The sequence below is a fragment of the Monodon monoceros genome, unplaced genomic scaffold (assembly GCF_005190385.1).
Source record: "Monodon monoceros isolate NGI ecotype Baffin Bay Population unplaced genomic scaffold, NGI_Narwhal_1 Super_Scaffold_22, whole genome shotgun sequence".
Taxonomy (NCBI): Eukaryota; Metazoa; Chordata; class Mammalia; order Artiodactyla; family Monodontidae; genus Monodon; species Monodon monoceros.
Window position 1 is genome coordinate 54,692,058 of NW_021703779.1, and position 27,331 is coordinate 54,719,388.

Sequence of the window (27,331 nt, forward strand, 5' to 3'; positions counted from 1 at the left end):
AATGAACTTGAGGGCATGGAGAGGGGGAAGGGTAAGCTGGGACAAAGTGAGTGAGTGGCATGGACATATATACACTACCAAATGTAAAATAGATAGATAGTGGGAAGCAGCCACATAGCACAGGGAGATCAGCTCGGTGCTTTGTGACCACCTAGAATGGTGGGATAGGGAGGGTGGGAGGGAGACGCAAGAGGGAGGAGATATGGGGATATATGTAAATGTATCGCTGATTCACTATGTTGTAAAGCAGAAACTAACACACCATTGCAAAGCAATTATACTCCAATACAGATGTTAAAAAAATTAAAAAAAAATAAGTGGGTGGGAAGAACAATAGTTTGCTGTCTCAACCTGGTTGGTACTAAATTCAGTAGTACTTCATTCTTTGTGCAAAAAAATCCCACTCTCAACACGTATCTCTAAATGCCCTATGGATATCGTATTGATCCTGGTTGGGAATGATGGATAAATAATATGCTTAGTATCACAGACAGCAGGTAAGTAGCAGACCCAGGACTTGAATAAGCTGTGTCTAACTCAGAAAGTAGATGCCCTTTCTATTTGTACCATCCACAGAAATGGATGGAATTGGGATTGGAATACACAATCTTTTAAAGTCTAAACCAATCCCAAGAGATAGTGATTCTCTCATATTCCTCTCTTTTCAATCTCGTATAATTTATCAACTTCTAAGTTCTGCAGATCCAACTTCTGTGATGTATTGTTAAATTCATTGCCTCCTTTCTATTCCCATAGTCACCACCTCAGTTCAGGGTCTCATTCCCTTTCTGCATCTAGCTTATCCACATCTCATGTTTTCCTATTCCAATTCAGTTAACTCATGTTTACCAGATTATTCTTCCTGAAACACAGATTTATCTTTTTTCTTTAGCTCAGAAACTTTCAATGATTTTCCACAGTGTGACGAATTGAACAGAAAATCTAGCATCCAAAAGTCTTCCACAGTTTTTCATCAATCTACCATGTCAACTTTAACTTTCACTTTCCACGTAATTGTACTCTAAAATCCAGTTCAGCTGGTGTTCCTTTCACATGCCCTGAGTTTCCCTGCCTCCAAACAGTTGTTCCTGTTTTTTTCCTGGCTTGGACTGCCTTCTCTCCTGCCTCCACCTGTTGAAATCCTATCTGTGTTTCATGGCTCATCTTAAATAATAATAATATTTAACATTTATTGAGTGCTTATTTTGGTCAAGCCACTGTGCTAAGTGTGTGCAAGTATTTCACATGGATTATCTAATTTAATCCTCACAAAAACTTGATAAAATAAGCTCTATTTTTATATCCATTTTAGACTAGATTAAAACAAAATTCAGACAGGGGAAAGTAATTATGCTTGTTCAATGTCACACAAGTTAATAAATGGTAGGATGGGATTTGAACTCAAGTAGTTTGGCTCTGGAGCCCTAAAAGATGATACAATGTCAAAACACAAACAATCAAAAAACACTTTCTGATTTACTCTGGCTCAACTAGATGTGATCCTTACCTGACAATACCAAAGCATACTTTAACTGGACCTTTAAAGCTATTTTGTGTTATATTTATTTATTCTTATACCCATGATGAGGTCCCAGTGGGCATAGACTATGTCTTAGGCATCTGTCTGTCTCACACAGTGGTGGCACAGAGTAGGTGCTCAGTGAGTCTGTTATGTTGAATTGAAGGCATGTTGGGGTGAAAGAGGGGACAGGAGAGTTATGTAGGGGAAGATGCCCATACTCCCCTGCCTTAGCCACCCTGCAATGGTTTCATACTGGTCAGCACTGCCAACACCTGTCCAAACAAGACCTTGCAGTCTCTGCTTCCCCAGCCTAGTTTCTGGCGGGTCTCTACTTGTCCCCCAGTTCTCACAGCTGCCTCGGCCTTTTGGCCAATGTTTGATGTAAAGCAGGATCAAAATATCACTGCCTTGGGCTCAGTTTCCAGGAGTGAGGGATCAAGTGAAACCCAGCCGGGCGGGTGAGACTGAAAGCCCCCAAATAGAGCTTGCAAACTCTTTACACAAGCCCCGACTCGCCCAGGGGCCACGTGGGTAGGCCAGCCACTCAACGTCCCTCGGGATGCTTCACAAATCTGATCCAACTCCTCCCTCCCTCCCCTAAGCTCCTAGCCTCCTTCTCTTTTCTCTTCCTTATCTCCTAACTGGAGATACTCAGGGTGTTTGGGCAGGTCCACACATGTTCCCAGAGGCCATAATGGTCCAGTACGAGCCTACTCCCGGGGAACTGGCTCACCAAGGCCATCAGGGTATTAGCTCAGGTCCATGGCACCCTACACAGCACTCTCTAGATACAGATGGATGGGCAGACAGACAGCCACAGGACACCTTCCCAGCCATTCTGACTTTGTAGCACCTTAGCAGGGTCATCCTAACCTGATCCTGAACTCCCATCTCTAGGCTCCACAGGTCCAAGCCACCTTGCCATGCCAGAGGGTGTTCCCACACTTACCCTGTAAATAAATGTATGGATGGATCTTGCTCCAGTGACGGAATTCCTGGACAAACGTACCTCAGCGCAGGCCAGACATCCCACCAAGCCCCCACTTCTCAGCTGCCAGTCTCCATACTACACTCACAGTAAATGAAATTCGTTACAATCAAAGCTCTGCTCTGACTCATTTCACATCCACATGTAGCAACAACAGCCAGAACCTATTCTCTTTTCCTTTCATGCTACGCCTACTTCTCCGCCCCCATGAAGCAGCTATTGGACAACTTGAGTGTCTAGGTGTGGCTACACAAAGAAGTTTCACCCCTGACAGTGAGAGTGGGGGAGGAGTTGGGGAAGAGTGGGTGAATAGTGACCAAGCCACGCCTTTGGCAGGAACTGAAAAGCTTCAGGGACTGAAGCAGGGAGAGAGGTAATGGAAGCAGGAGAGATTGTGGAGCTGAAGTTAAGATCTGTGGTGTCAAGGGAGGATTGGTGTCTTCATGGCAGAGTGTCACTTCCTCATATAAGCCTCACTCATCAAAGTCCTGCCCTGTTTACTGCACTCTGTTTATTTTCTTACTGGCACTGAATTGTAATCTGTAATAATTATTGATTAAATTCCTTGATTGTTTAATGTCTGTCCTTTCCCTTCCACTAATTGGTAAGCATCATGAGCTAATACTTAATAACTAACACTTATGCAACACTTGCTATCTGCCAGTCACTCTTCTCAATATTTTACATATATTAGCTCATTTAATCCTTATAACTACCCTAGTTTTATTCACAATTTAGAGATAAGAAAACTAAGGCATAGAATGATTGCCCAATTGTCAAACAGCTAGTAAGTGACAGGGCTGGGAAGGAGTCTGGTACACAGCAGAGGAATAAATAAATTAACTAGAGAACCAAGTGTAAACGACAAAATGGGAGAGGTCAGAAAGACTTTGAATATGTTGAACTTAGCCAAAGAGCCCTACAGATGAAGAAATGTGAGCTGGCAGCAAGAGGACCCTTTAGCCTGAGTGTACTCTCCCACCTGACACAACCCTGCTGCCTTTTACTATTTATTTATTTTGCCTATTAGTTTTTCAACACAAGTCCTTTCCAGCTAAGTTGGGAACATTCTTCAAGGTCAGGATTAGGGGCCTTTCAACAACCCTAGCCTCAAGAGTTCAAGAGCTCCCCCTCTCTTGCTCCCTATGAGCCATCTCTCTCTCTCTTTTTTTTTTAACTTTATTTTTTATTTTTAAAAAATGTTCATTGGGGCTTCCCTGGTGGCGCAGTGGTTGAGAGTCTGCCTGCTGATGCAGGGGACACGGGTTCATGCCCCAGTCCGGGAAGATCCCACATGCCGCGGAGTGGCTGGGCCCGTGAGCCATGACCGCTGAGCCTGCGCGTCTGGAGCCTGTGCTCCACAACGGGAGAGGCCACAACAGTGAGAGGCCTGCGTACCACACACACACACACACACACACACACACACACACACACACACACACAGTTTATTGGAGTATAGTGGATTTACAATGTTGTATTAGTTACTGCTATACAGCAAAGTGAATCAGTTATACATATATCCACCCTTTTTTAGATTATTTTCCCATATAAGCCATTAGAAAGTGTTGAGTACAGTTCCCTGTGCTATACCTTATTATTATAACCTTATTAGTTATCTGTTTTATATATAGTAGTGTATATATGTCAATCCCATCTCCCAATTTATCCCTCCCCCCCTTTCCCCCAGGTAACCATAAATTGGTTTTCTACATCTGTAACTCTGTTTCCATTTTGTAGATAAGTTCATTTGTATACTTTTTTTTAGGTTCCACATATAAGCGATATCATATGATATTTCTCTTCCTCTTTATGACTTACTTCACTCAATAGAACCATGCCTCATTTTAAAACTCCTCTCTCACTGGTATCTTTATTATTTACCTTCCACCTTATGTCCAACCCTTCTACCCCACAAACATATTTGAATTCTTCCCACTGCAAAATAAAATCTCCCCCACTGCCTCCTCCTAAAATAATAGCCTCATCTCTCTTCCTTCCTCAGCCAAATTTCTGGCCAGAGTAGTCTCCACTCACTGTTTCCATGTCTTTACTTTCCATTAGCTTCCCAATTTATTGCACCCTGGCTTCCAGCCCAATGTTCTTTCCCTGAGATCACAAGTGACCTTTTTTACTGCCAGATTTTAGGGAACATTTTCACTCATTTTCGTATTTATCTGCAGTTATTTTTCCAGTGCTAGCCACTCTTTTCTTTGGGAAACATTCTTTCTTGTGTTGGAAAACACTACTCGGCTCCTGGTTTCCCTCTGTTTCTCTAACCCTTCTTTCTCAGATTGTGTCACTGGATATTCTCCAGTATCTCATTCTATAATGTTGGTGATGCTGGGGCCCTCACAACACTTTATACATACAATGTCATTTATCCCACAGAACAACTCATAAGTATTATTTTCCTTATTTTATACATGTGGCAACTCTGGATCAGACAAGTTAACTGAATTGTGCAAAGGTACACAGCAAGTACAAGCTTAATCCAGAACTATAACTAGTACCTGACTCTAAGCATGTTAGATCATGCTGTCTTGTTCCAGTGAGTAAGGACATGGTATAGCAATAGAGTGGCTTTGGAGTCTGAATTGGGATCCCAGATCTGTCACTTAAAATTTGCATGCTGTGTGATCTTAGACAAGTACTTTAACCTCTCAGAGATTCAGTTTCCCTATCTATAAAATGTGGAAAGAAACAAGCTTGCTGGGAAGATTTGAGAGGAATATATATATAGACTTCCGAACCCAGTTCCAGACACAATAACTGAGATCTGTTAGAATGATAGTGGTAATGAGGACTATAATTATCAACCTTTTCCCCCTAACTAATTTTCCTACCTTTTATTATTAGTCTAACCTTATTAGTCTATTTTCTTGTCACTAGTTCCTAATTTTATTTGTTTTTGCCTGACTCAGTCCTCCTCTGAGAGAATGTAATTTCGACTGAGGCAATTAGCCAAACTCCTGTGTTTTCTCTACACCCTACCTTCTCAGGCGTAGGATTGGAAATTCAGCACACACCAACCAGAAGGCTGTGCAACTCTGACTCTTCTACACATGTATTTGCTAATAATATTACTTTAAAACAATAGGTAGCATAGTCCTCTAGAGTTCTTTACACAGGTATCTCATTCAATCCTTATAACCACGGGAAGGTGCCATTACCATTACCATGTCAATTTACTAATTGGAAAGGGCAGAATTACCATCTCTTGGATGTGTACTATATGCGGGCACTGAGATAGGCAATTTATATGTTATCTCACTAACCCTTCAAGAGCACTTCCATGATCTGGTGATTATTACATCCATTTTAAAAATAAAAAAAAATAAATTGGATATATAAAACATTATGTGACATCCAAATGAGCACAGAATTGCTAAGCAGAGTTGTTGAGATTTGAACTCGAATTTTCTAAGTCCAACCCTGAAGTTCTTTTTAGTATACCATGCTATTTCTCACCTACAGACAGCCTTGTGGGGGCAGAAAACTATCACTGTGGATGCAGAAAAAGATTTAGATACTTCATTCTAAAACTCTACTTATGGGTTGAGGGCCATAGGGCTTTGAAGCAGCATTTCTGCAAAATATTAGGATTGTTTAGGTCAGTTCAATTTCAAAAGCAATTCACAGCATGATATGCCTGGCACAAAAATAAATAAATAAATAAATTAATAAATACATAATAGGAGAAAGAATGGCAACACTAAGGGGTACACAATTGTATAAAAGATTCATAATCATACAAGAGATATATCTAGTGCACAGAGGGCAGGTTCTAAAATTCTTATTCTTCTTAGCCTTTGTGAGACATCCAGATACTCATTGCATTGCCATCACCCACCACTATGTTTGGTTTGAGAAGACTCAAGAGGACTTGGTCACTTTCTACCAACATCTGAAGGGCTGTCACAGGGTAGAAGGAACTGATGAGATTTGTATCTTAAGGGGGGAAAATGAGCCCATATGGGTAGAATGTACAGGCAGACAGATTTATACTCAGTATAAGGAATTGTTTTCTAATAATCACAGTGAAGAGTCAGGTCAGTCTCCAGGGCTCCAGATAACAGTCTTTCCCATTTATCTTCACTAATATAATGTTACCAGCCTGGAGTCGGCAGCTAAGGTCATTTTCCTCAGTGTGTGCCTCCAGCCTGCCTGGATTCAGAGTGATTCCTCTAGGGGAGAGTTTAGACCTAAGATTCCTTTCCAGCCATCTCTCAAGACCTCTCCCTAGCAGGGCTTTGTGGACTTTGGCTGTGCTTCCACTCAGAGTGAGATGCAAGTTGGCCTCTTATGGGAAAGCTCAGAAAGCTCAAGGCAAACCAGGAAGGCTAGAGGAGGTAGTGAATGTAGGCTTAAGTGTAGAATCTACAGGCAGAGTTACTACTGAGGCTCAGGAAGCAAGTCTCTCCAGATATATCCCTAGAAACCAATCAGCACCTAGGATGGAGGTGAAGGCAATTTTAGGGCCTGGACTTAGAGATAGGGGTAGGGCAAAGAGAAGAAGTTGCCAGAAAAAATAACTTCCCAGTCTTCTTGGATTTCCAACTATTCTTGAGTACTCCATATTTCTCCCAAGTTACTATCAGGCCCTGTTCTAATTTAATTTTCATAACAGCTTTATTAGATAGGTACTATGATTATCATCCTTAACTTTCAGATGAGAAATCAAGATAGAGTGGCTAAGGGGTTTGTTCATGGTAATACAGCCAGAAAACTCAATGGATTCAAGAACTCTCACTCAGGTCTCTGGCAGCAGAATCATCATTACCTGGAAACATATTTTCAATGCAAATTCTCTAGTCCCAGCCCAGATCTAATGAATCAGAAATTTCCAGTGTTAGGCCCAGAAATCTGTGTTTTAACAAGCTCTCTAGGGTGATTCTGATTCCAACTCAAGTTTGAATACCACTGTTCTAAAGCACTAAGTGAAACAATTTCTCTCCTTCCCAATTAGAGGGTCCTCCCATCTTCCCTGCACAGCTATTCTAAACTTCTACATTTTCCCTGAAGTCCCTACTTTGGCACCTAGTTATCAGTCCAGAAAAATGAACCCCTATCCTTATCATCAAGAAACAGATGCTATTAGGTATGAAGTCCTTCCACCACTTTCCCTTATGCCAGTAAGTTTCTCTCTCCATCCATCCTGGTCTTTCCTCTTGGTGGAGAGGAGGAGAACATGAGCCTCTTCTCCCTCCCCTGTTCCCTATGGACCATGCTTTATTTTTAACCCCTCTCTCACAGGTATCTTTATTATTCACCTTTCCTCTGTATCCAGCCACTCTACCCACAAACATATTTGAATTCCTCCCACTGGTGGAGAGACCCTTCCCTCTTGACTCCTTAATGAATTACTATGCCTCTCTTTATTTCAAAAGACTTCAAGATTCTCCAGCCATAACCCCATGCATACCTGCACCCAACAACTTCCTTCTAACAACCTCACTGCCTCATCCCAGCCTTCCACCTATGGAAAACTAGCCTCATTAAGCTCAGAGGTCCCCCCAACCTGATCCGCCTAGAAACAAATCTTCAACGCCAAGACACCATTTGTTGTTAGGTCAGCCCTGTTGGGGAGCCCCTACACTTAAGAATTGAGAAGAAGAATTCACCCACTTCCTTTATCACTACTATTCCCAAGAACCTGCATGACAGCTTCCCACTGTGTATGGCATAAACTTTGAAGCCTTTTGATGCATTATTCTGATAACAGTAATAGCTATAATTTTGAGCATCAAGTGTCTAGAACTATGTTAAGTACTTTGTCTGAATTACCTAAGCCTCAAAGGAATCTTGAGGTACAACTATCTCCAGGCTCTGAGAGGTTAAATGACTTATGTAAGGATATGCAGTTAGGCAATAGCAACATCAAGATTTAAACATAGCCTCTGTTCTGACAACAAACACCTTAATAACATTAACTACCATTAAATCACTGTATAATATATACTATGTATTATGCCAGGTATATTTTGAAAATAGTAGTAAGACTAGTAGTAGTCCATTTATCAAGGACCTAATATGTGCCCTGTGCTACGTTAACCCCTTTCATTTCATACATTATTTCATTTAATACAATGGCACCATGAGACAGAGCTGATATTTTTGCCTCTTGGATGATGCAACTAAGACTTAAAAAGTGATAAGTCTAAGGTCATTAAGATAGAAGGCACAAAAAACTGGGTTTGGAACAAGGTGCTTTTGACTGAAAATTCTTTGTTCTTTCAACTAAAGCATCTTGGCTCTTATCAATCAATAATGAAATGGGATTAAAATGCAGTAGAAAGGGCATGAGCTTTAGTGAGGACAGTTCTGAGTTCAAACCCTGAGTTGTGACTTTGATCAAGTTTCTTCATGTGAAATATGTTAGGAATACAGTAAGTCCCCTACATACGAACCTTCAAGTTGTGAACTTTCAAAGATGCTAACGTGCGTTCCATCAATGTCAGGCGTGAGTGAAATTGCAGCTTGCCCTTCATCTCCTAGTGCTGATGATCCTTCAGCTCTGCCATCTCCCACCTCCCCTCCCTCCTCCAGTCAGTAACTCTTTTTGCCTGTTCACTTGATGCCAGCCTCTGTATACCAGCTGTTGTACTGTACTACTGTACTTTTCAAGGTACTGTACTGTAAGATTAAAAATGTTTCCTTTATTTTTTGTGTTTGTTTTTTATGTATTATTTGTGTGGAAAGTATGATAAACCTATTATAGTACAGTATATTACTATATAGCCGATTGTGTTACTTGGGTACTTAGGCTAACTTTGTTGGACTTAAAAACAAATTGGACTTACAAATGCACTCTCAGACTGGAACTCGTTTGTATGTAGGGGACTTACTGTATCTTTGGTTCTGATGTCCCACCCTTTCTATATCTCATTCCCTTGTTTTGGTTTTGCAAATTCTAGTACCTCAGAATAATTGATAATAAAAATTTTCTGCCTTGTGCCTACCATAAAAGAAAAGGAGTGGGCTCTGGTCCTTTGTGTGAGTGGTGGGTGTTCTGATTCCAATTCATACACACCACCAGTGAAAGCCATGGATAATTTCATCATTAGTTACCTAAGAAGGAAGCACACCTTACCAAACAGAGCATTAATTTTTCCTAGGACAGAGTTTAGTCCCACATGAGGAAAGTATGTATTCCTTGTTGACATTGTTTTGTCCCTGATAGTTTTGGGAAATAATAGTCTTGTAATTGTTATGCTTTCTGAGCTTAGCTTACATTACAAGAGGTATGGAAATCTATATTTCAGACACCTTCATGTGTGACATTGGCTTCAAGTAGATTTTTTTCTGGTCTCCACATCTTTTCCTTAATAGAAGAGAAGAGAGTGGGGCCTAATCTCATCTTGAGATCTGTCATATATCTATGACAGAGGAGAGAGTGAACAAGGGGTACATAACATTATTGTGAATAGAGGCAAAAATAAACAAATGACAAACATACAATATAATTTTAAATATTGATAAACACTAGGAAGAAAAATAAAATATGGAAAGGGAGTGTATGATGGGGAGTAGCTATTTCGGATAGGATTGTCAGGGAAGGCCTCTCTGAGTCAGTGCTATCTGAGCAGTGACCTGAATGATGTGGGGAATCAAAGCATGAAAAGGTCTGGGGAAAGAGTGTTCCAAGATGAGTGAAAAGCAAAGGCAAAGTCTTAGAGATGGGATGCTCAAAGAATAACAAAAATGCCAGTCTTAGAGGTCAGAAACTGGCAAATAATGAAGGGCCTTGTAGACCATGGTAAGGAGTTTGGATTTTATTTTAAGTGTGATGAGATGTCACTGGAGGGTTTTGGTCTGAGAAATATTATTTGAATTCTATTTCAAGAGGATGACTGTGGTTTAACTGTGGACAATGGACCTTATGGGGCAAGAGTGGATATGAGGAGATATGTTAAGTGGCTGCAGAAGTAGCCAAGGCAACAAATAATGTTGATTTGGACTTGGATGAAAGTGTTAAGAAACAGTTGGATTCTGTATTTGCTTTGGAGTTAAGATTTAGATGATTTTCTACATGATTGGGCAGTGTGAAAAAATTGGAATCAATGATGATTCCTAGGTTTAGGCCCAAGCAAGTGGATGAATGGTGATGACATTTATTCAGATGAGAAGACTGGGGGAGAAGCAAGTTTTATGGGGCTAGGAAATCAAGTGTGTGGTTTTGGACATATTAACTTTTTTTTTTCAAAATAGTGATGATTGCAACTGATATTTTTTCTTGTTTTTTCAATTAATTTTTTTTGGAGTATAGTTGATTTACAGTGTTGTGTTAGCTTCTGCTGTACAGCAAAGTGAATCAGTTATACATATACATATATCCACTCTTTTTTAGATTCTTTCCACATGTAGGATATTACAGACCATTGAGTAGAGTTCCCTGTGCTATACAGTAGGTTCTTATTAGTTACCTATGTTATATATACTGCAAACGTGTATATGTCATGTTTATATATGACGTGTATATGACATAATGTGTATATGTCAATCCCAATCTCCTAATTTATCTCTCCCCCCGCTTCCCCCTTGGTAACCATAAGTTTGTTTTCTACACCTGTGACTCTATTTCTGTTTTGTTAATAGGTTCATTTGTGCCATTTTTTAAGATTCCACATATAAACAATATCAGTTTGCATTTCTCTGACTTACTTCACTCAGTATGACAATCTCTAGGTTCATCCATGTCACTGCAAGTGGCATTATTTTGTTTTTTTTCTGGCTGAGTAATATTTCATTGTATGTATGTGCTACATCTTCTTTACCCATTCCTCCATCAAAGGACACTTCGGTTGTTTCCATGTCCTGGCTATTATAAATAGTGCTGCAATGAACATTGGGGTGCATGTATGTTTTTGAATAACGGTTTTCTCCAGATATATGCCCAGGAGTGGGATTGCTGGATCATATGGTAGCTCTATTTTTAGTTTTTTAAGGTACCTCCATACTGTTCTCCATACTGGCTGTACCAGTTTACATTCCCACCAGCAAAGTAGGAGGGTTCCCTTTTCTCCACACCCTTTCCAGCATTAGACGTTTGTAGATTTTTTGATGATGGCCATTCTGACTGGTGTGAGGTGATACATCATTGTAGTTTTGATTTTCATTTCTCTAATAATTAGCGACGTTGAGCATCTTTTCAGGTGCCTTTTAGCCATCTGTATGTCTTCTTTGGAGAACGTCTATTTACATCTTCCACCCACTTTTTGACTGGGTTGTTTGTTTTTTTGATATTGAGCTTCATGATCTGTTTTTATATTTGGAGATTAATCCTTGTTGGTTGTTTTGTTTGCAGTACTTTCTCTCATTCTGAGGGTTGTGTTTTGTTTTATGCTTTCCTTTGTTGTGCAAAAGCATTTAAGATTACTTAGGTCCGATTTGTTTATTTTTGTTTTAATTACTTTAGGAAATGGATGGAAAAAGATCTTGCTCTGCTTTATGTCAAAGGGTGTTCTGCCTACAATTTCCTCTAAGAGTTTTATAGTGTCTGGCCTTACATTTAGGTCTTTAACCCATTTTGAGTTTATTTTTGTGTATGGTGTTAGGGAGTGTTCTAATTTCATTGTTTTATACGTAGCTGTCCAGTTTTCCCAGCACCACTTAGTGAAGAGGCTGTCTTTCTCTATTGTATATTATTGTCTCCTTTGTCATAGATAAGGTGACCATAGGTGTGTGGGTTTATCTCTGGACTTTCTATCCTGTTCCATTGATCTATATTTCTGTTCTTGTGCCAGTACCATGCTGCTTTAATGACTGTAGCTTTGTAGTATAGTATGAAACCAGGGAGTGTGATTCCTCCAGGTCCGTTTTACTTTTATCTCCATTGCTTTTCTTTCATATTCCATTTTTTTAAATTATTTTTTTACATCTTTATTGGAATATAATTGCTTTACAATGGTGTGTTAGTTTCCACTTTACAACAAAGTGAATCAGTTATACATATACATATGTTCCAATATCTCTTCCCTCTTGCGTCTCCCTCCCTCCCAACCTCCCTATCCCACACATCTAGGTGGTCACGAAGTACAGAGCAGATCTCCCTGTGCTATGTGGCTGCTTCCCACCAGCTATCTATTCTACGTTTTGTAGTGTATATATGTCCATGCCACACTCTCACTTTGTCAGAGCTTACCCTTACCCCTCCGCATATCCTCAAGTCCATTCTCTAGTAGGTCTGTGTCTTTATTCCCACCTTACCCTTAGGTTCTTCATGACATTTTTTTCCTTAGATTCCATATATATGTGTTAGCATACGGTACTTGTCTTTCTATTTCTGACTTACTTCACTCTGTATGACAGAATCTAGGTCCATCCACCACACTACAAATAACTAAATTTTGTATCTTTTTATGGTTGAGTAATATTCCATTGTATATATGTGCCAAATCTTTATCCATTGATCTGATGATGGACACGTAGGTTGCTTCCATCACTTGGCTATTGTAAATGAGCTGCAATGAATATTTTACTACATGACTCTTTTCAATTGTGGCTTTATCACGGTATATACCCAGTAGTGGGATTGCTGGGTCATTTGGTAGATCTATTTGTAGTTTTTTAAGGAACCTCCATACTGTTCTCCATAGTAGCTGTACCAATTCACATTCCCACCAGCAGTGCAAGAGCGTTCCCTTTTCTCCACAACCTCTCCAGCATTTATTTTTTCTAGATTTTTTGATGATGGCCATTATGACTGGTGTCAGATGATATCTCATTGTAGTTTTGATTTGCATTTCTCTAATGCTTAATGATGTTGAACATTCTTTCATGTGTTTGTTGGCAATCTGCATATCTTCTTTGGAGAAATGTTTATTTAGGTCTTCTGCCCATTTTTGGATTGGGTTGTTTGTGTTTTTGTTATTGACCTGCATGAGCTGCTTAAAAATTATGGGGATTAATCCTTTGTCAGTTGCTTCATTTGCAAATATTTTCTCCCATTGAGGATTGTCTTTTGCTCTTGTTTATGGTTTCCTTCTCTGTGCATAAGCTTTTAAGTTTCATTAGGTCCCATTTGTTTATTTTTGATTTTATTTCCATTTCTCTTGGAGGTGGGTCAAAAAGGATCTTGCTCTGATTTATGTCATATAGTTTTCTGCCTATGTTTTCTTTTAAGAGTTTGATAGGTTCTGGCCTTATATTTAGGTCTTTAATCCATTTTGAGCTTATTTTTGTGTATGATGTTAGGGAGTGATCTAATCTCATACTTTTACATGTACCTGTCCAGTTTTTCCAGCACCAGTTATTGAAGAGGATGTCCTTTCTCCACTGTACATTCCTGCCTACTTTATCAAAGGTAAGGTGACCATATGTGCGTGGGTTTATCTCTGGGCTTTCTATCCTGTTCCATTGGGCTATTGTTCTGTTTTTGTGCCAGGACCATACTGTCTTGATTACTGTAGCTTTGTAGTATAGACTGAACTCACGGAGCTCTATTCCTCCAGCTCCATTTTTCATTCTCAAGATTGCTTTGGATATTCAGGGTCTTTTGTGTTTCCATACAAATTGTGAAATTGTTTGTTCTGGTTCTGTGAAAAATGCCAGTGGTAATTTGATAGGGATTCCTTTAAATCTGTAGATCGCTTTGGGTAGTAGAGTCATTTTCACAATGTTGATTCTTCCAATCCAAGAAAATGGCATATCTCCCATCTATTTATATCATCTTTAATTTCTCTCATCAGTGTCTTATAACTTTCTGCATACAGGTCTTTTGTCTCCTTAGGTAGGTTTATTCCTAGATATTTTATTCTTTATGTTGCAGTGGTAAACGGGAGTATTTTCTTTGTTTCATTTTCAGATTTTTCATCATTAGTGTATAGGAATGCCAGAGATTTCTGCGCATTAATTTTGTATTCTGCTACTTTACCAATTCATTGATTAGCTCTAGTAGTTTTTAGGTAGCCTCTTTAGGATTCTCCATATATAGTATCATGTCATCTGCAAACAGTGACAGCTTTACTTCTTTTCCGACTTGGATTCATTTTATTTCCTTTTCTTCTCTGATTGCTGTGGCTAAAACTTCCAAAACTATGTTGAATAATAGTGGTGAGGGAGGAGGGGAAGATGGTGCAAGAGTAAGACACAGAGATCATCTTCCTCCCCACAGGTACACCAGAAATACATCTACACGTGGAACAACTCCTACAGAACACCTACTGAACGCTGGCAGAAGAACTCAGACCTCCCAAAACGTAAGAAACTCCCCCACGTACCTGGGTAGGGCAAAAAAAAAAAAAGATAAAACAGAGACAAAAGAATAGGGACGGCACCTGCACCAGTGGGAGGGAGCTGTGAAGGAGGAAAGGTTTCCACACACTAGGAAGCCCCTTCACAGGTGGAGACTGCAGGTGGCGGAGGTGGGGATCTTTGGAGCCGCAGAGGAGACCGAAGGAACAGGGGTGCCGAGGGCAAAGTGGAGAGATTCCCGCACAGAGAATCGGTGCCAACCAGCACTCACCAGCCCAAGAGGCTTGTCTGTTCACCCACTGGGGCCAGCGGGGCTGCAAGCTGAGTCTCGGGCTTTGGTTGGATCCCAGGGAGAGGACTGGGCTTGGAGGTGTGAACACAGCCTGAAGGGGTTAGTGCACCACGGCTAGCTGGGAGGGAGTCCAGGAAAAGGTCTGGAGGTGCCGAAAAGGCAAGAGACTTTTTCTTCCCTCTTTGTTTCCTGGTGTGTGAGGAGAGGGGATTAAGAGCATTGTTTTTTTTTTTTTTTTAACTTTTATTTTTTTATTTATTTATTTTGGCTGTGTTGGGTCTTCATTGCTGCACGCGGGCTTTCTCTAGTTGCACGAGCAAGGGCTACTCTTCTTTGTGGAGCACAGGCTCTAGGCGCACGGGCTTCAGTAGTTGTGGGGCACACAAGCTCAGTAGTTGTGGCGCACAGGCTTAGTTGCTCCGCGGCATGTGGGATCTTCCCAGGCCAGGGCTTGAACCCATGTCCCCTGCGTTGGCAGGCAGATTCTTAACCACTGAACCACCAGGGAAGTGCCCAACAGCACTGTTTAAAGGAGCTCCAGAGACGGGTGCGAGCTGCGCCTAAAAGCACGGACCCCAGAGACGGGCAGGAGACACTAAAGCTGCTGCTGCCACCACCAAGAAGCCTGTGTGCAAGCACAGGTCACTATCCACACCACCATTATGGGGAGCTGTGCAGCCCGCCAAGGTCAGATTCCCGTGATCCAGGGACAACTTCCCCAGGAGAATGCACGGCGAGCCTCAGGCTGGTGCAACGTTACAGTGGCCTCTGTCACCGCAGGCTCGCTACACACTCCATGGCCCTCCTGCCACCTGGCCTGAGTGAGCCAGATCCCCTGTATCAGCGGCTTCTTTAACCCCGCCCTGTCTGAGCAAAAAACAGAGTCCTCCGGCAACCTACATGCAGAGGCGGGGCCAAATCCAAAGCTGAGTCCCTGAGAGCTGTGAGAACAAAGAAGAGAAAGGGAAATCTCTCGCAGCAGCCTCAGAAGCATTGTATTAAAGCTCTACAATCAACTTGATGTACCCTGCATCTGTGGAATACATGAATAGACAACGAAGCATCCCAAATTGAGGAGGTGGATTTTGAGAGCAAGATTTATGATTTTTTCCCCGTTTCCTCCTTTTATGAGCATGTATGTGTATGCTTCCGTATGAGATTTTGTCTGTATAGCTTTGCTTCCACCATTTGTCCTAAGGTTCTATCTGTCCGTTTTTTTTTTAATTTTTTTCTTAATAATTATTTTTGAATTTAATAACTATTATATTTTACTTTATTTTATTTTACTTTATCTTCTTTCTTTCTTCCTTTCTTTCTTTCTTTCTTTCTTTCTTTCTTCCTTCCTTCCCTCCTCCCTTCCTTCCTTTCTTCCTCCCAACATCCCTCCCTCCCTTCTTCCCTCCTTTCCTTTTTCTTTCCTTCTTTCCTTCTTTTCTTCTTCCTTCCTTCCTTTCTTCCTTTCTTTCTTTCTTTCTTTCTTTCTTTTTTTTCTTACTTTCTTTCATTCTCCCTATTTCTACTAATTCTTTCTCTCTACTTTTTCTCCCATTTACTCTGAGCCATGTGGATGGAAGGCTCTTGGTTCTGAAGCCAGGAGTCAGTGTTGTGCCTCTAAGGTGGGAGAGACAACTTCAGGACACTGGTCCACAAGAGAGCTCCCAGCTCCACATAATATCAAATGGCGAAAATCTCCCAGAGATCTCCAACTCAACGTGAACACCCAGCTTCAGTCAGTGACCAGCAAGCTACAGTGTTGGACACCCTATGCCAAACAACTAGCAAAAGAGGAACACAACACCATCCATTAGCAGAGAGGCTGCCTAAAATCATAATAAGTCCACAGACAACCCAAAACACACCACCAGACGTGAACCTGCCCACCAGAAAGACAAGAACCAGCCTCATCCACCAGAACACAGGCACTAGTCCCCTCCACCAGGAAGCCTACACAACCCACTGAACCAACCTTAGCCACTGGGGACAGACACCAAAAGCAACGGGAATTACGAACCCACAGGCTGTGAAAAGGAGACCCCAAGCACAGCAAGATAAGCAAAATCAGAAGACAGAAATACACACAGCAGATGAAGGAACAAGATAAAAACGCACCAGACCTAACAAATGAAGAGGAAATAGGCAGTCTACCTGAAAAAGAATTCAGAATAATGATGGTAAAGACGATCCAATATCTTGGAAATAGAATAGACAAAATGCGGGAAACATTTAACAAGGACCTAGAAGAACTAAAGAGGAAACAAGTAGTGATGAACAACACAATAAATGAAAGGAAAAATACTTTAGATGGGATCAATAGCAGAATAACTGAGGCAGAAGAACAGATAAGTGACCTGTAAGATAAAATAGTGGAAATAACTACTGCAGAGCAGAATAAAAAAAAAATGAAAAGAACTGAGGACAGTCTCAGAGACCTCTGGGACAACATTAAACACACCAACATTCGAATTATAGGGCTTCCAGAAGAAAAAGAGAAAAAGAAAGGGACTGAGAAAATATTTGAAGAGATTATAGTTGAAAACTTCCCTAACATGGAAAAGGAAATAGTTAATCAAGTCCAGGAAGCACAGAGAGTCCCATACAGCAAAAATCCAAGGAGAAATGTGCCAAGACACATATTAATCAAACTGTCAAAAATTAAATACAAAGAAAACATTAAAATCAGCAAGGGAAAAACAACAAATAACACACAAGGGAATCCCCATAAGGTTAACAGCTGATCTCTCAGCAGAAACTCTGCAAGCCAGAAGGGACTGGCAGGACATATTTAAAGTGATGAAGGAGAAGAACCTGCAACCAAGACTACTCTACCCATCAAGGATCTCATTCAGATTTGATGGAGAAATTAAAACCTTTACAGACAAGCAAAAGCTGAGAGAGTTCAGCACCACCAAACCAGCTTTACAGCAAATGCTAAAGGAACTTCTCTAGGTAAGAAACACAAGGGAAGGAAAAGAACTACAATTACGAACCCAAAACAATTTAGAAAATGGGAATAGGAACATACATATCGGTAATTCTCTTAAATGTAAATGGACTAAATGCTCCCACCAAAAGACACAGATTGGCTGAATGGATACCAAAAGAAGACCCTTATATATGCTGTCTAGAAGAGACCCACTTCAGACCTAGAGACACATACAGACTGAAAGTAAGGGGATGGAAAAAGATATTCCATGCAAATGGAAACCAGAAGAAAGCTGGAGTAGCAATTCTCATATCAGACAAAATAGACTTTAAAATAAAGACTATTAGAAGAGACAAAGAGGGACACTACATAATGATCAAGGGATTGGTCCAAGAAGAAGATATAACAATTGTAAATATTTATGCACCCAACATAGGAGCACCTCAATACATAAGGCAAAAACTAACAGCCATAAAAGGGGAAATCGACAGTAACACATTCATAGTAGGGGACTTTAACACCCCACTTTCACCAATGGACAGATCATCCAAAATGAAAATAAATAAGGAAACAGAAGCTTTAAATGATACATTAAACAAGATGGACTTAATTGATATTGTAGGACACTCCATCCAAAAACAACAGAATACACATTTTTCTCAAGTGCTCATGGAACATTCTTCAGGATAGATCATATCTTGGGTCACAAATCAAGCCTTGGTAAATTTAAGAAAATTGAAATTGTATCAAGTATCTTTTCTGAACACAACGCCATGAAACTAGATATTAATTACAGGAAAAGATCTGTAAAAAATACAAACACATGGAGGCTAAACAATACACTACTTAATAATGAAGTGATCACTGAAGAAATCAAAGAGGAAATTAAAAAATACCTAGAAACAAATGACAATGGAGACCTGACGACCCAAAACCTATGGGATGCAGCAAAAGCAGTTCTAAGAGGGAAGTTTATAGCAATACAAGCCCACCTTAAGAAACAGGAAACATCTCGAATAAACAACCTAACCTTGCACCTCAAGCAATTAGCGAAAGAAGAACAAAAAAACCCCAAAGCTAGCAGAAGGAAAGAAATCATAAAAATCAGATCAGAAATAAATGAAAAAGAAATGAAAGAAACGATAGCAAAGATAAATAAAACCAAAAGCTGATTCTTTGAGAAGATAAACAAAATAGATAAACCATTAGCCAGACTCATCAAGAAAAGAAGGGAGAAGACCCAAATCAATAGAGTTAGAAAGGAAAAAGGAGAAGTAACAACTGACACTGCAGAAATAAAAAAGATCATGAGAGATTACTACAAGCAACTCTATGTCAATAAAATGGGCAATCTGGAAGAAATGGACAAATTCTTAGAAATGCACAACCTGCCAAGACTTAATCAGGAAGAAATAGAAAATATGAACAGACCAATCACAAGCACTGAAATTGAAACTGTGATTAAAAATCTTCCAACAAGCAAAAGCCCAAGACCAGATGGCTTCACAGGCAAATTCTATCAAACATTTAGAGAAGAGCTAACACCTGTCTTCTCAAACTCTTCCAAAATATAGCAGAGGAAGGAACACTCCCAAACTCATTCTACGAGGCCACCATCACCTTGATACCAAAACCAGACAAGGATGTCACAAAGAAAGAAAACTGCTGGCCAATATCACTGATGAACATAGATGCAAAAATCCTCAAGTAAATACTAGCAAACAGAATTCAACAGCACATTAAAAGGATCATACACCATGATCAAGTGGGGTTTATTCCAGGAATGCAAGGATTCTTCAATATACGCAAATCAATCAACGTGATACACCATATTAACAAATTGAAGGAGAAAAACCATATGATCATCTCAATATATTCAGAGAAAGCTTTTGATAAAATTTAACCCCCATTTATGATAAAAACCCTGCAGAAAGTAGGCATAGAGGGAACTTTCCTCAACATAATAAAGGCCATATATGAAAAACCCACAGCCCACATCGTCCTCAATGGTGAAAAACTGAAAACATTTCCAGTAAGATCAGGAACAAGACAAGGTTGCCCACTGTTACCACTCTTATTCAACATAGTTTTGGAAGTTTTAGCCATAGCAATCAGAGAAGAAAAAGAAATAAAAGGAATCCAAATCGGAGAAGAAGTAGTAAAGCTGTCACTGTTTGCAGATGACATGATACTATACATAGAGAAACCCACCCAAAGATGGTACGAGAAAACTACTAGAGCGAATCAGTGAATTTGATAAAGTAGCAGGATACAAAATTAATGCACAGAAATCTCTGGCATTCCTATACACTAATGATGAAAAATCTGAAATGGAAATCAAGAAAACACTCCCATTTTCCATTGCAACAAAAAGAATAAAATATCTAGGAATAAACCTACCTAAGGAGACAAAGGACCTGTATGCACAAAATTATGATACTGATGAAAGAAATTAAAGATGATACAAATAGTTGGAGACATATACCATGTTCTTGGATTGGAGGAATCAACATTGTGAAAATGATTCTACTACCGAAAGCAATCTACAGATTCAATGCCATCCCTATCAAAATACCACTGGCATTTTTCACAGAACTAGAACAAAAAATTTCACAATTTGTATGGAAACACAAAAGACCCCGTATAGCCAAAGCAATCTTGAGAACGAAAAATGGAGCTGGAGGAATCAGGCTCCCTGACTTCAGACTATACTACAAAGCTACAGTAATCAAGACAGTATGGTACTGGCACAAAAACAGAAATACAGATCAATGGAACAGGATAGAAAGCCCAGAGATAAACCCACGCACATATGGTCACCTTATCTTTGATACAGGTGGCAGGAATGTACAGTGGAGGAAGGACAGTGTCTTCAATAAGTGGTGCTGGGAAAACTGGACAGGTACATGTAAAAGTATGAGATTAGATCACTCCCTAACAGCATACACAAAAATAAGCTCAAAATGGATTAAAGACCTAAATGTAAGGCCAGAAACTCTCAAAATCTTAGAGGAAAACATAGGCAGAACACCCTATGACCTAAATCACATCAAGATCCTTTTTGACCCACGTCCTAGAGAAATGGAAATAAAAAGGAAAATAAACAAATGGGACCTAATGAAACTTCAAAGCTTTTGCACAGCAAAGGAAACCATAAACAAGACCAAAAGAAAACCCTCAGAATGGGAGAAAATATTTGCAAATGAAGTAACTGACAGAGGATTAATTTCCAAAATTTACAAGCAGCTCATGGAGCTCAATAACAAAAAAACAGGGCTTCCCTGGTGGCGCAGTGTTTGAGAGTCCGCCTGCCGATGCAGGGGACACAGGTTCATGCCCCAGTCAGTTAAGATCCCACATGCTGCGGAGTGGCTGGGCCCATGAGCCATGGCCGCTGAGCCTGCGTGTCCGGAGCCTGTGCACTGGAACGGTTGAGTCCATAACAGTGAGAGGCCCACAAACCCAAAAACAAACAAACAAACAACCCAATCCAAAAATTGGCAGAAGACCTAAATAAACATTTCTCCAAAGAAGATATACAGACTGCCAACAAACACATGAAAGAATGCTCAACATGATTAATCATTAGAGAAATGCAAATCAAAACTACAATGAGATATCATCTCACACCAGTCAGAATGGCCATCATCAAAAAATCTAGAAATAATAAAAGCTGGAGGGGGTGTGGAGAAAAGGGAACACTCTTTCACTGCTGGTGGGAATGTGAATTGGTACAGCCACTATGGAGAACAGTATGGAGGTTCCTTAAAAACTACAAATAGAACTACCATATTACCCAGCAATCCCACTACTGGTCATATACCCTGAGAAAACCAAAATTCAAAAAGAGTCATGTAGCAAAATGTTCATTGCAGCTCTATTTACAATAGCATGGAGATGGAAACCACCTAAGTGTCCATCATTGGATGGATGGATAAAGAAGATGTGGCACATATATACAATGGAATATTACTCAGCCATAAAAAGAAACGAAATTGAGGTATTTGTAATGAGGTGGATAGACCTAGAGTCTGTCATACAGAGTGAAGTAAGTCAGAAAGAGAAAGAGAAATACCGTATGCTAATACATATATATGGAATTTAAGAAAAATAATGTCATGAAGAACCTAGGGGTAAGACAGGAATAAAGACACAGACCTACTAGAGAACGGACTTGAGGATATGGGGAGGGGGAATGGTGAGCTGTGACAAAGCGAGAGAGGCATGGACATATATACACTACCATATATACACTACGTAAGGTAGATAGCTAGTGGGAAGCAGCTGCATAGCACCGGGAGATCAGCTTGGTGTTTTGTGACCGCCTGGAGGGGTGGGATAGGGAGGTTGGGAGGGAGGGAGATGCAAGAGGGAAGAGATATGGGAACATATGTATATGTATAACTAATTCTCTTTGTTATAAAGCAGAAACTAACACACCATTGTAAAGCAATTATACCCCAATAAAGATGTTAAAAAAAACAAAACAAACAAACAAAGAAACAAAGGCCATGTCTGGAAGCAATTTGGGTTGGGGGAGGGGTGTCTTGAGGCTTGTCCAGTCCTTTTCCCTTTGTTCAGACTAGGCAGGGGAGCCACATCTGCCCACTCAGGGCTCTTTTGTATAATTGCCCCCAGAAAGCTAACTTCTAGACAGACATTTGGCTTGCAAAACATTCCAAACTCATTAAATAGATAGATGATCAGAATCTGAAATGCCTATCGTTCACTAAGGAAATATTTCACGAGGGACCATACTACTAAGAGAGCTGAATGCCTGCCCCTGAGCCTCTAGTGAGGAGTGGAAGGAATCTAGGCCCCTGTGATTGTGTGTAAGACCAGAACCCTCATCAGGCTCCACCATGACTGGCAACTGTCACTCAAGTTCTTCAGTTCCTGCAGCTCCTGCCTTTAACTGTCTGTTGAAATTGAAGTTGGTGCTGGGCACATTGTCCAGCCTCGCCACCACCCACAATGCAAACATATGCCGACTGAACAACAAACAGGAGCCCCAGAGTACCTCCATAACGACCAGATGCGGCACACTTGCTGCTGCCACCCACAGAGTACCAGCAGCCTGTTTAGACTTTTACATGAGAAATGAACTTCCATTTTGTTCAAGCTGCTGTTGTTTGTTACCAACCTGGGTTCTTGGACTCTTTAATCGATAGAAATTAATAAGAGGCCAGATGAGAAATTCAGGCAAGGCTTTATTGGGACTCATGATGCAGCACAAGGGAGTGAAAACAAGTAACAGGTGCTCTTTCTGGCTCCCCGAGGTCGGGGGAGAGGGGAGCAAGCTGGGCCCTTAAGTGGGGTGAGGGTAGGGGGGGATCCATGGGTCGGGCTGGAGGGGTGGCTTAGGTGGTGTGCCCACCCCCTTGCTGGTGCTGTGTGCAGGGGGCATGAGCAGTACCCTGCTTTTGCTTCCGTCACCCAAGAAGTGGCGGTTGGCAGGGGGACAGAAAGGTGGGAGAGGGTTGGAGTGGGAGTTTGGGATTAGCAGATGTGAACTGGTATATACAGAATGGATAAACAGCAAGATCCTACTGTATACCACAGGGAACTATATTCAATATCCTGAGATAAGCCATAATGGAAAAGCATATGAAAAAGAATGTATATATAAGTTTTTTTTTTTTTTGCTGTATGCGGGCCTCTCACTGTTGTGGCCTCTCCCGTTGCGGAGCACAGGCTCCGGACGCGCAGGCCCAGTGGCGATGGCCCACGGGCCCAGCCGCTCCGCGGCATGTGGGATCCTCCCGGACCGGGGCACGAACCCGTGTCCCCTGCATCGGCAGGCAGACTCTCAACCACTGCACCACCAGGGAAGCCCAAGAATGTATATATATGAATAAATGAGTCACTTTGCTGTACAGCAGTAATTAACACAACATTGTAATTCAACTATACTTCAATAAAAATAAATTTCAAAAATAAATTCAAAGAAGCAGCAAAAGAAATAAAAAAGAATAATAGTGGTGAGAGTGGGCAACCTTGTCTTGTTCCTGATCTTAGTGGAAATGCTTTCAGTTTTTCACCATTGAGGACGATGCTGGCTGTGGGTTTGTCGCATATGGCCTTTATTATGTTGAGGAAAGTTCAATCTATGCCTACTATCTGCAGGGTTTTTTTTTTTTTATCATAAATGGGTGTTGAATTTTGTCGAAAGCTTTCTCTGCATCTATTGAGATGATCATACGGTTTTTCTCCTTCAATTTGCTAATATGTTTTATCACATTGATTGGTTTGCATATATTGAAGAATCCTTGCATTCCTGGAATAAACCCCACTTGATCATGGTGTATGTTCCTTTTAATGTGCTGTTGGATTCTGTTTGCTGGTATTTACTTGAGGATTTTTGCATCTATGTTCATCAGTGATATTGGCCAGCAGTTTTCTTTCTTTGTGACATCCTTGTCTGGTTTTGGTATCAAGGTGTTGGTGGCCTCATAGAATGAGTTTGAGAGTGTTCCTCCCTCTGCTATATTCTGGAAGAGTTTGAGAGGATAGGTGTTAGCTCTTCTCTAAATGTTTGACAGAATTCACCTGTGAAGCCATGCGGTCCTGGGCTTTTGTTTGTTGGAAGATTTTTAATCAAAGTTTCAAATTCAGTGCTGGTGACTGGTCTGTTCATATTTCCTATATCTTCCTGAGTCAGTCTTGGCAGGTTGTGCAATTCTAAGAATTTGTCCATTTCTTCCAGGTTGTCCATTTTATTAGCATAGAGTTGCTTGTAGTAATCTCTCATGATGTTTTGTATTTCTGCAGTGTCAGTTGTTACTTCTCCTTTTTCATTTCTAATGATATTGACTTGAGTCTTCTCCCTTTTTTTCTTGATGAGTCTGGCTAATGGTTATCAATTTTGTTTATCTTCTCAAAGAAGCATCTTTTAGTTTTATTGATCTTTGCTATTGTTTCCTTCATTTCTGTTTCATTTATTTCTGATCTGATCATTATGATCTCTTTCCTTCTGCTAGCTTTGGGGTTTTTTTGTTCTTCTTTCTCTAATTGCTTTAGGTGCAAGGTTAGGTTGTTTATTCAAGATGTGTCCTGTTTCTTAAGGTAGGATTGTATTGCTATAAACTTCCCTCTTAGAACTGATTTTGCTGCATTCCATAGGTTGTGGGTTGTCGTGTCTCCATTGTCATTTGTTTCTAGGTATCTTTTGATTTCCTCTTTGATTTCTTCAGTGATCACTTCGTTATTAAGTAGTGTATAGTTTAGCCTCCATGTGTTTGTATTTTTCACAGACATTTTCCTGTAATTGATATCTAGTCTCATAGCATTGTGGTCAGAAAAGATACTTGTTACATTTCAATATTCTTAAATTTACCAAGACTTGATTTGTGACACGTGATATGATCTATACTGGAGAATGTTCCATGAGCACTTAAGAAAAATGTGTATTCTGTTGTTTTTGGATGGAGTGTCCTATAAATATCAATTAAGTCCATCTTGCTTAATGTATCATTTAAAGCTTGTTTCCTTATTTATTTTCATTTTGGATGATCTGTCCATTGGTGAAAGTGGGGTGTTAAAGTCCCCTACTATGAATGTGTTACTGTCGATTTCCCCTTTTATGGCTGTTAGTATTTCCCTTATGTATTGAGGTGCTCCTATGTTGGGTGCATAAATGTTTACAATTGTTATATTTTCTTCTTGGATCGATCCCTTGATCATTATGTAGTGTCCTTCTTTTTCTATTCTAATAGTCTTTATTTTAAAGTTTATTTTGTCTGATATGAGAATTGCTACTCTTTTGGTTTCCATTTGCATGAAATATCCTTTTCCATTCCCTTACCTTCAGTCTGTATGTGACTCTAGGTCTTATGTGGGTCTCTTGTAGACAGTATATCTATGGGTCTTCTTTTTGTATCCATTCAGCCAATCTGTGTCTTTTGGTGGGAGCATTTAGTCCATTTACATTTAAGATAATTATCGATATGTATGTTCCTATTCCCATTTTCTAAATTGTTTTGGGTTCGTTATTGTAGTTCTTTTCCTTCTCTTGTGTTTCTTGCCTAGAGAAGTTCCTTTAGCATTTGTTGTGAAGCCGGTTTGGTGGCGCTGAACTCTCTCAGCTTTTGCTTGTCTGTAAAGGTTTTAATTCCTCCATCAAATCTGAATGAGATCCTTGCTGGGTAGAGTAATCTTGGTTGCAGGTTTTTCTCCTTGATCACTTTAAATATGTCCTGCCAGTCCCTTCTGCCTTGCAGAGTTTCTGCTGAAAGATCAACTGTTAACCTTATGGAGGTTCCCTTGTGTGTTATTTGTTGTTATTTTCCTTGCTGCTTTTAACGTGTTTTGTTTGTATTTAATTTTTTACAGTTTGATTAACATGTGTCTTCATGTATTTCTGCTTGGATTTATCTTGTATGGGACTCTGTGCTTCCTGGACTTGATTAACTATTTCCTTTCCCATATTAGGGAAGTTTTCAACTATAATCTCTTCAAATATTTTCTCAGTCCCTTTCTTTTTCTTCTGGAATCCCTATAATTCGAATGTTGGTGCATTTACTGCTGTCCCAGAAGTCTCTGAGACTGTCCTCAGTTCTTTTCATTCTTTTTTCTTTATTCTGCTCTGCAGTAGTTTTTTCCACTATTTTACCTTCCAGGTCACTTATCTGTTCTTCTGCCTCAGTTATTCTGCTATTGATCCCATCTAGAGTATTTTTCATTTCATTTATTGTGTTGTTCATTGTTGCTTGTTTCACCTTTAGTTCTTCTAGGTCCCTGTTAAATGTTTCTTGCATTTTGTCTGTTCTTTTTCCATGATTTTGGATCATCTTTACTATCATTATTCTGAATTCTTTTTCTGGTAGACTGCCTCTTCCCTCTTCAGTTGTTAGGTCTGGTTGGTTTTTATCTTGCTCCTTCTTCTGCAGTGTGATTTTCTGTCTTCTTATTTTGCTTATCTTACTGTGTTTGGCATCTCCTATTTGCAGGCTGCAGGTTCTTAGTTCCCATTGTTTTTGGTGTCTGTCCCCATTGACTAAAGTTGGTTCAGTGTGTTGTGTAGGCTTCCTGGTGGAGGGGACTAGTGCCTGTGTTCTGGTGGATGAGGCTGGATCTTGTCTTTCTGGTGGGCAGGTCCACGTCTGGTGGTGTGTTTTCAGGTGTCTGTGTATTTATTATGATTTTAGGCAGCCTGTCTTCTAATGGGTGAGGTTGTGTTCCTGTCTTGCTAGTTGTTTGGCATAGGGTGTCCAGAACTGTAGCTTGCTGGTCGTTGAGTGAAGCTGGTGGCTGGTGTTGAGATGGAGATCTCTGGGAGATATTTGACCTTTGATATTATGTGTAGCTGAGAGGTCTCTTTTGGACCTGTGTCCGGAAGTTGGCTCTCCCACCTCAGAGGCACAGCACTGACTCCTGGCTGCAGCACCAAGAGCCTTTCATCCACACGGCTCA